Below are 11,384 nucleotides of genomic sequence, written 5' to 3'. Positions count from 1 at the left end.
GATAATGCTTAGTGAAGCTAGCCAATCCCTAAAAAACAAATACCAAATGTCTTCTTTGATATAATGAGAGCAACTATGAACAGAGCAGGGAGGAAGAGCAGGAAGAAAAGATTAACATTAAACAGAGACATGAGATGGGAGGGAAAGGGAGAGAAAAGGGAAATTGCATGGAAATGAAGGGAGACCCTCATTGTTATACAAAATTACATATAAGAGGTTGTGAGGGGAATGGGAAACTAAACAAGGAGAGAAATGAATTACAGTAGATGGGGTAGAGAGGGAAGATGGGAGGGGAGGGGAGGGGGGATAGTAGAGGATAGGAAAGGTAGCAGAATACAACAGTTACTAATAGGGCATTATGTAAAAATGTGGATGTATAACCGACGTGATTCTGCAATCTATATACGGGGTAAAAATGGGAGTTCATAACCCACTTGAATCAAATGTATGAAATATGATATGTCAAGAGCTATATAATGTTTTGAACAACTAATAATAAATAAAATAAAATAAAATTATAACAACAACAACAAAAAAAAGAAATTAAAATGGGGTAGGTTTCCCTTAAACCATTCTGCTTCCCCAGCCATTCCCAGTGCTCTTCATAGGTCAAGTACTCATAGGTCAATACTCCAGCTCCAGCCTCTCAGCTTTCTTCTGAGTGCCACTTGTTATATGTTCCATTCTTTCATATACCCCCTTATCTTCTCTAGCATGCCCTTCCCTTATGCAAACATTTTCAGAAATCCTCTAGCCTCCATTGAATTTTATTCCAGAATTAGTCAAAAGAGAAAGAGAGACAGAGAGAGAGAGAGAGAGAGAGAGAGAGAGAGAGAGAGAGAATTTTCTCTTAGCTGATTCTAAACCAAGTTTGCAAATGTGCTTAATATTGATCATATTAGATCTTAAATCCATCAGCAGTCTACAGTTTTCCAACCTGTCTTCTGTCTGTGCTTATCTTTATTAGTGTTTTTACATTTGGTTTAAAGTATCTGAAGAGCAGAGATAGTGCTTGGGTCTCTTTTACACAGCTAAGATTATTTATGTATTGTTTAATACAATACTATGTAATGTAATCAATGAGAAACAAAGAACCTCATATTAGCTATGGCAGATAAGCCAATTGTTTTAATTAAAACCTATTCAACCCATCTCCCTTTTTTGTTTGCATTCTTCTGTTCCAAAGACTGAGAAGATAAAAAGTGTACGTGCCCAAAGCACGATATTTAGATATTGTCTTTCTTGTAAATGCTGTGTTTGGTCAAGAACCAGGAGAGTTCTGTGTTTATAAAGAATATACAGAAATGCATTTATTGTTAATGTATGTTCTTCCAGGTTGCTGATGTTCCTTGCATATAAAAGGGCAGTGTTGTAACAAGAATTTGGAGTTTTCTCAACTCTGGGAGCCCAGATCTGTCGTGGAGAGAGTTACTAAGAGCAGCACATCCTGTTCGGGCAAGAGACAATCCCCAAGGTTTCCGTATTTGCCTCATTCAGTCTCCTGTTTTCTTTTAAATTGCATATGATTTCCTAAGATATCAGGGGGAGTAGTGGGTGGGACTCCTACTACCATGCTGTAATCTACCTGAAACACTATACTGGCCTTTGAACTAAACAAGGATACAAACTATAGTCTATTACTGGCGTTCACAAACTTCTGTAAAAGACCAGAAAGAAAAATATTTGGGGCTTTGTGGGCCAGATGTTCTCTGTCCCAACTGTTCAAATATGTGCCGGTAGCATGAAAGAGGCCATAGATAAGATGTAAATGAATGAGTATGGCTCTGTCCCAATAAACTCTTTTTTAGGCTTTAAAGTTTGAATATTTTTCCATATTTTTATTAGAACATTATATTTATACATAATAATGGGTTACATTATTATATATTTATATACGAACACAATCTACCAATATAATTTGGTCACTGTCATTTGTATTTTATATATTTTATATAATTTTATGTAAAATATATATATAATTTACACAATTTTATATAAAATTTATATAATTTTTCTTCTTTTTAGTTTTTCTACCATTTAAGATGTGAAGAGTCATTAAGAATGAAATTGGACTGCATCAAAATTAAAAATTTCAGTGCATCAAAGAACACAATCAACAAAGCAAAAAGCACTGTGGAAGGGGAGGAAATATTTTCAAATGTTATATTTCATTGGGAGTTATTAGCTACAGTATATAAAGAACACCTTTAACTTCACAACAACAAAAATTAAAAATGGGCAAAAATATTTGAATAGACATTTCTCCAAAGAAAATCAATAAATGGCAATAATCACATGAAAAGCTGCTCTATATCATTAATCATTAGGGAAGTGCAAATCAGAGGCACAATGATATCCCATTTCCTGCCCATTAGAATGGTTGCTGTAAAGAAAAGAAAAATAAAACAGCAACTGTTGGAGAAGTTGTGGATTAATGAGAAACCCTGTACACTGTTGGTAAAAACATAAAATGGTACAACCACTGTGAAAAACAGTACGGTAGTTTCTCAAATAAATATAAATATGCCCAAAGGAATTGAAAATAGTATCTCAAAGAGAGATGGGTACACCCATGTTCATAGCTTCATTATTCACAATAGCCAAAGATAGAATCAACTCAAGTATTTATCAAGAGATGAACAAACTGTTCAGAGAAAGAAAGTGTGGCATATACATGCAATGAAATATTATTCCATCTTAAAAATAAAAGAAATTCTGACACATGTTACAACATGAGTGTTACCAAATGAAAATCTTAGGCTAAATAAAATAGGCCAATCACAAAAAAATGAATACTATATAATTTAGTATATATGAGACACCTAAAGTCATCAAATTCATAAAGACAGAAAGTAGAAAAGTAGTTTCCAGGGACCAAAGGAAAGAGAGAAAGGGGAGTTGTTGTTTAGTGGATATAGTTTTAGTTGTGTAAGATGGAAAGAGTTCTGAAGCTTGGTTACACAGCGATGTGAATGTCCTTAACACTAGGAAACCCAAAATGGTTAAGATTATGAAGTGTATAAGTTATGCCTGTTTTGCTTCAGGTAAAAATTTTTTTATAAAAAAGTCATTCTTAGTTCATGACCTGTACATATATAGGCAGTGGGCCAAGTTTGTCCTATAGGTCTTATACGTCAAACCTTGGCCTAATGTGCACACGAGTAGCAGTTGGTTCCATAATCCTCATTTCAATTTCTATACTGAAAATTTTGTATACATAGAGCCAGATTATATATACATGTATATGTAAAATATGAATTTATTCATTGGTTTTTCCATGCATAACATATGGCATGACATAAATACACAAATAAAATACTATGGGAATTTGGAAGAGGGAAAGATTACTTCTAGTTGGAGGTAATAACTCTGTTGTCGAATTTTGTGATTCTCCCAAGTGTAAGGCCAGCTGAGCTGAGCTTTGGAATAGGTGGTATTCAGACATATGTAAGTGGAGAGGGACAGGCAATATAGACGAGAGTCAGCACATGAGAGACAAGCACATGGGGGCAGGGGCAGCAATCAGTAGCTCAGCTTGAATGAAGCAGTATAAGAACTTGAAGATTAGATTGGAAATTTGATTTGGGGCCAGGTCAAGAAACACATTAAATAGAAAGAGGAAAGTTTTTGCACAGAAGAGTGGATGATAAGATCAACAGAGTATGGTAATACAACTGGTTCATATGTATGCACGTTCAATGGAGGGAAAATATGGAAGCAGGAAGACTAGCTGAATGCTTGTTATAATAACAACAACAGTGAAGGCCTATAACAGGATAGCGACAGGTGAATGGGAAAGAAGTTAAGAGGTTCAAGTCAAATCGTAAATGAAATCTATGAGATTTGACCACCAGCTGGATATGGGGAAACAAAGAGGAAAGATCAAAGGTAACACTAAGGTTTTTAACCAGGAGATTAGGAAGATGATAGTGTTGTCAACAACAACAAAAGAAAAATGTGAGGTTGGTGTAGGTAGGGGGAGGAAGGCCAGTTTGGGAGGACACACTAATTGTAAGGCCACAGTGGATTATCCACACCTGGGTGGATAATGAGAACCAAGAAGGTTAGACATCACTTATATATAGATGGGGATTCAGGCCTAAGAGTAATACCTAGAGCCCTAGAATGATGAGTGAGATTTCCAAGGAAAGGATTCTAGAGAAGAAGACTAAGGAGAGAACCTTGTAGAATAATAAGGGGTAGAAAGAAGAGTGTCCAAAGCATGAGCTACAAAAGTGGTTCAGAGAGGTAAGAAAGGAGAAGGCTAATATTTGTAGAATTATTACTACTGGGCTGAGGATATTACAAGGGGTACCTCATTTTAATCTTTGAACCAATTCTTTAGGTAGGAATTATCCCTCTCATCTTTTAGAGTTGAGAAAACCACAGTTCATGGGCTGGGGTTGTGGCTCAGTGGTAGAACGCTTGCCTGGCATGCACGAGGCACTGGGTTCGATCCCCAGCACCACATAAATGTAAAATAAAGATATTGTGTCCACTTAAAACAAAAATAAATAAATATTTAAGAAAACCACAGCTCAGAAAAGATAATGTGCCCCAAGATACACAGTAACTGGCAGACCTGAGGCTCCTACCCAAGTCCTTAGAAGAAAAACCAAGGGTATATTTGTCACTAGGACAATGGAGTAGAGAGCTGCAAAAATATTTTGGCCCCAGCGGCATTAAATGCATGGAAGGAGTAAGCTGATAAACACTGAAAAAGAAAACTAGTGACCTCATCAGATTTGTAAACTAGGAAGTCACTGAAGATCTTTGGGAGAGTCATTTCCTTATGATGTGGGAAACGAACATTGTATTGAAAACATTTAAAGAATGTATGATGGTTTGAAAGCAGTGACCAGTGAGTAAAAACCTTTTTTAGCCAGCAATGAGGTAATAAAAGAAAGAGGAGTTTGTATGGGAACTCAAAAGGGTTCCCGGATCAAGAAAAAGGTTTGTTTGTTTGTTTTTTAATTGTTTTTATTTTGGTTTTGTTTCTTCATGTTTTTCCCAATAGGTAAACCCTGGGCATATTTTTTTGCAGAGGAAAGGAATCAAATAGAGAGTTTGGAAATAAGAGAAAATGAGGCTATATTAACTATACATAACCAAAAGACCTATGAAAAAGACAAACAACAGAGTAGGTATTCATAAGCACTAAGTATAAGAAAATTGTTTACATAGAAAATTAATCTACAATTGCTTCAAACCACAAAATAGTAATCTGTACTTTGCCAGTATGTTTTGCTCAACAAAGACTCTCTTTTTAGTGATTTAATGCATGCTGCAAAAACTGGTTATATAAAGCAAGGCACGAGGCTGGAGGGCTCCCACTCCAACTTGACAACACCATTGTGTCTTCACACCACCTGTCACATCTATCAACATTTTAACTAATGTCAGAGTTCTTCTTTTGCTAATGAGCTGCCGCACAGAGAAACATTTCCCCTCCCAGTCCGCCAGCTACAGTATAATGAGCAAGAATGAAAGGCCCGAACATCCTCTCAGAGGCCCCTCTTTGCTTTGGAAGACCATCACTGTCCTTTATCTCTTTTGTCACAAACTCAAATTGAGTTATCTGAGGCACTCTTAGATGTGTTTTGTTTTGATACAATAAAAAATTGAATAAAAAATAAAAGAAACTCCTCTGTCCCTAGATGTCACCTCTAAGGTTGACACTGGTTATGGTCTGAGAGTTGTGGGTGAGTGAAATGATTGTGTCCCATGCACCTTAACAGCCCTCCTCCCCTTTTCAAATATCATGGTCTCCTCCTACAGAGGGGTACCTTTTTAATAGTCTTCTCAGTAATATCAAACTTCAAATGCTAGTAATTCTCTAATTTCCCTCACCTGTGCTCATGGTCATGATGTTCTACCTGGAAGCCACCTCTCCCGCACTCCCACAGGGGTTAATACTACTGCCTCTTCTTTTTTTTTTTTTTTTTTTTTTTTCCCCTCCTCTGTGCTGGAGGATGGACTGACCCTGATTTAAGAACCTGCTATGGCATCAACTCCAGAAAGTCCTGAATGCCCAGGCTTGGTTAAGTATCCCTTTCATTTGTGTAAGCCTCTATCCTGGCAATTGCATAATATCAAAATGATTGGGTTTTGTATTTTTTTTTCCCAAACTGGACCATAATCTTTTTTATATTTGAGAAATTATTTTGTTTCTTTTATCCCCAGTGGCTCAGCATGGTGAACTGAGGCTCTTCTGAGGCAACTACATATCATAAACATGGGGTAGACACATTTACTTGCAATAATAGATGACTTTCCTTCCCTTGGTTAGCTTGTACTTCCTGACTTTCAGTCCCTGGCTAGAGTAAATTCAGAGGAACCAGCAGTTACCCAAGATGTAAGATATGGAAAGGACCTCCTATATTTGTCTTTCCCCAAAGTGTGCTCTGGTCTGATGATATGGTCACTGAAGTCCACATTCCTAGGTGTTTGCAAATGTTCCATACTATCCAAATGGAGATTTTAAAAAATGCATTAGATTTAAAAGACTCTAAGAAGTGAAACAGTAAACAAATTGATTTACTAGAATTTAGTGTTTCTAAATTAATTTATTTGACTAATCATCCTCATTGTGGGGGTGGGGGATAGGGGAACTAGTAAGATTTCACAGTCTTAGTGTTCTCAGAAAATATTTAATAGGATATTTTATCCTATCAAAATCATCCTGACAGAGTCATTCAAATGCACCCTGGGAAAGTCAGAGATACATTCTTTTGAGGGATCCTTGGAACTCTTCTACCTTGTTTCTTCAGTTATTGTTCATAAAGATTATTTCTGAAATAGATTGTGGATTTGACTATGGATATAGGAAAGAATGGTATCTGTAAAAGATAAAAACTTCAATCTCAGAAAAGAAGACATTTTGGGGGTTAAATATTTCCACCATCATATCCTAAGCATTGTCTGAGAAACCATGGAAAATAACTGTATTCCTAATGAAGCTTCTCACTCTCATCATTTATGGTGATACATCTGAAACATACTCATTCTTGGTGGGGATTTACAAATTTAATGTATCATCAGATGATCCTCTTAAGGATTCTATATTTTTCACAAAGAAATGTTCTGCATGATACCAATCCCAGCCTTGTGTATAAAAGAGCATATACATACATATGCATGCATTTATTGCTTATGAATTAGATATCAAAATAAAATTATATACCTAAGGGTGTTTAATTTGGCATACCCAAGCATTTCCTCTCTTTATCAAAAATAAGCAACTCTGTTAAATCATTTTAATATTAATCCAGTACTTTCTGTGAAAGCTCCTTGTCAATGAGAAATATTTTAATCAAGAATGAATTACCATGAACATACTTACTGAAAGCCTACTATTGATAAGATTCTATATGACATAATGACCATAATAGTTTATTTATATTACATTACTTCTTTGTATATATCTATAAGGATAAATATACTGTTGTCTTAATGTAAGATTAATAGCCTTGAGAATTTAGGTATAACTTTGGCTTAATTATTTTACAGAGACTCATTCATCCTTATTGCAACTATCAATGAAGGCAGAAACATTTTCAACATGATTAGTTTTTTGTTATATAATTACTATATAATTAATCTAATTAAAAGACAAAATAATTTAAAGCCTAATAAGCAAGTAATCATAGATATAAATTCATTGCAATCCATACTATGTAGATATGTAACAAAGTAATAGAAAACTTAACTGGGAGAACATTTGTAAAAAAAAACTCTGAGCCATAAAACTCTTTTATTTGTGGCCAGATCAATTTTTCATTTTGAAATTTTAATATTTACTTAAACACCTGAAATGTTCTGGTCATAATTAAAGTATTGTTTTTCTACATTAGGGGAATAAGCAACACATATAGGCTAAGGTCATTATATATATATATATGTGTGTGTGTGTGTGTGTGTGTGTATGTGTGTGTAGATATATGTATTTAAAATGGGTTGTTGGCTGAGATTAGGTTGTTCTGTGTGCCAATGGAGTGATAGTTATGATAACCAACATTGTCCCTTTTCTGAACTAGAAAGAGATGGCATCAAAGCTTTGTGGACATTGTTTACTGACCCCTTCTGATTTAGTGCAAATCATGTCGAGGAACTTCTCAAGGCAATGGGGCAAGCTTGTGAGTTATGAGATCATTATGTGTATGTATACCTAAGTTAAATTCATTTTCCAACCCTACAAAAATTTCTTAGAAATCCTAATAAGATCTCTGTCAATAAATGCAAATTCAACACTTTCAAGCATCTTTCTGGTCCCTAACCTAGATTTGGCCATTTATTATGCCCTGCACTTTCCATTTTATAAAACTCATCATTCATAATTATTAACTGCTTTTCCTTGCTATCATTTAATCTATGTCATAGAATATAGATTTGTCTTATTTTTCTATTGTATTCTCATGGGCTTTTCCTGTGCCTGACACACAGGAAAAAAAATGTGGAATAAACCTTTGTGAAAGGAAAGGATAAATATTTCCTGTCAATTATTTATTGCCTTCTTTTTCAACTTAACCTGTAAGCCCCTTCAGGGAAGAGATTTTTGCATACTTTATCTCTTAGTCAACCCTAAGTGTGCATTTCCCTGCATTGACATTTAAAATTCCTCATGTCCATGTCCTATCTGTCTTTCTAGAAAAAATCCTGAGGTCAATGACTATGCCTTACTTGTTTTTTGGTGTGTGTGGGGGGGCACTGGGAATTGAACCCAAGAGTGCTTTACCATTGAGCTACATCCCCGGTCCTTTTTATTTTTTAATTTGAGACACAGTATTGCTTAGTTGATTAGGGCCTTGATAAGTCACTGAAGCTAATTTTGAACTTGTGAGCCTCCCAAGCTGCTGGGATTATTGGTGTGCACCACTGCACCAGGTCTCAACTTTTTTACTCCCATAATTTAATACATGTTCTGGTGCTGAGATGATGAATAGACAGTTTCGAATAATGAGTGAATGGAGTGAAAGTCATAATCTTGTGCAATAGACAGACAAACAAGTCTACTATAAAGAAGACTGTTAACAATATTACTACAGCATTGACAGAGCCCCACTTCATGCTATAATAAGAACAAAAAGTGTGAAGCAAGAACATATTGGAACAAGTGAGACTTAGTTAGATGAGGCAGATCTGAGAAAGTTTCATAGAGAATGTGACAATCAAGCAGACCCATAAGGATGAGTAAAATTTCAACAAGCAAAGACAGTGCAAAGGAATTGATGCTGGAAAACAAATAGAGAGCTTGCATTTGATAAAAGGGGAGAAGAGGTAAAAGGGAAGTTAAGCTAAATCATATGAGAAGAAAATGAAAGGATGCAGGAAAGGGGTGTTGAAAACACAGAAAGAAGAAAAGACTTTAATGTGACTAAGGACTTTAAATGCGAGTGGATTAAAAATAGAACAGACTTTCTCCTATAGTCTCCAAATGTCAGCTAAGACCTTAAAGTTAAGAATGGGTAATAAGCATGCCACATTTTAGTGTGGTGCTAGATACCTTTATGTAAAACTTCTCAGAGTCAGCAAAACTTGCTCACCATCAACAGCCTATATAAGAATTAGGTATTTTGTTGAGAAGAAGATTCTTTGAAGAATGGTGAATGCAAGGAGTGCTATGATGCTTGCACTTTATCAATCCTTAGCCAAGTGAAGAGGATTTCAAAAGAACAGTCACAAGGCCTGGAGTTAATACCTAGAGGATAGATTTTATTCTGAGACTCAAGTTAGATGCTTATTTAGAAATAGGAATTGGTAGGCTTTCCCAGGGCTAGTATCACAGTAGAACTCATAAAGCTTCTGGGCAAGCTTCAGAGCTGGGTCCAGGGTCTAGGAGGTCACATGATAGAGAAAAAGGATGGTGCCTATTTGAGACTGGGTGGAGTAACCAGTGAAGGAAAGACCAGAAGAGAGGAGCAGGTAGCTAATAGAGTATACACCCCATTGATAGGGCAAGGACTGGCAAGTTTTCCAATGGGCCACAGGGAAGAATAGAAGGTAGCCTGACTCTGGTCATCCCTAGTGGTACCTACTCAAAAGCAATCCCTGCTAGGGAAAGGAGATTCCAGGTAAAAGGGACAAAAGTTTTTCATAGGAAGAAAGGGACTGAGATGCATAAGCATCTGAGGCAGGGAACATAGGGTCTCCCAACAGGGCATAAATATGTCCCTGAAGGTAGAGTTAACATGGAATGCAGCATGATACAATATATCACAATTCCTAGAGAGCTGCAAATTCAGATTCTGTACATTTCCTTTCTCCCTTCCTCTCCTCTTGCACCCTAAGGATCTAAAGAACTTAGATTTTTTTTTTAATGAAAGGCTGTGATCAAACCCCTTCTTCCTGGCCAGTGGTCCCAAACCTTAGCTAAACAGAGAGGAGATGCTTTTTAATAAAACAGGAAACAGAAGGTTAAAATTACATTGGCTTGAATTATTAATACTGAAAAACAGGTTTTTCTAATACCCAAAAGTAAAGAAAGCAATGGAATCTGCCCAAAATATCATCAAGTGTGGTGTCAATGTTAAGAAAAAAGTGAAGTTATTTTCCAGTCAGTTATATCAGGGTAATAATCTGGGCTTCTTTTTCTTCTTGTGATATATGATCAACAGGTTGTTTTTAAGGAAAGAAAATGCTGTGAACAGATTTCCGTTTTGGAGATACCACTTAGGTAGGAGATACCACATAACTTAAGTTATGTATAAAGGCCTGAAATAATGGCCACTAGCTATTGTGTGAGGACTTCACAGACTTCAACTTCATGATATATCCCTACATGGTAGAAGTGAGATGAATTTGTCAAAAAAGAATGTATTTCTTTCTCTTCATATTAATTCTCAAGTTAGGATGAAAGTCCTAGTTATACCATCACAAATACCCAGAAAAAATATTAAACCTGCCCATGGTAACTTAATGGACTTATGAGCATATCTTTGATGATGAGGAAGTCCTTCCATTCAGATTTGAGTGTCTCCTTTTTAATCATTGTGTGTGCATCCTGAAAGTACTTTGTACTTCAAAGTATCTCCTGAGAAGATAGCTTCATGACACACATTGGCAAGACCAGGTGAATCCATCCCCAGTTTTACCCACAGAGCTGCTCCCTCCACCCCGGGCCTCTGCTCTTCACTTTAAGATCCTAACATGCAGAACAAAGTGATGCAGATAGTAAGTAGACTCTTTGGTCCTGTTCACCAGTGTTATGAAGATATAAAAATAAGACTTAGACAATGCAATAGGGAATTTGATATATTTAGATGGTCACAAGCTGAATTTTGCTCGTCACTGCTATAAAGAGGTGAGGAAAAGCTTTTTTAAAAACTGTTTTTACGATGCAAGGTGTAGGGAGTTAAGATCATCCCTATAACTTGCTAAAACTGATT

The sequence above is a fragment of the Spermophilus citellus genome (genome assembly GCF_964194105.1).
Source record: "Spermophilus citellus genome assembly, chromosome: 9".
Lineage (NCBI taxonomy): Eukaryota > Metazoa > Chordata > Mammalia > Rodentia > Sciuridae > Spermophilus > Spermophilus citellus.
This window is presented reverse-complemented; position numbering follows the sequence as displayed.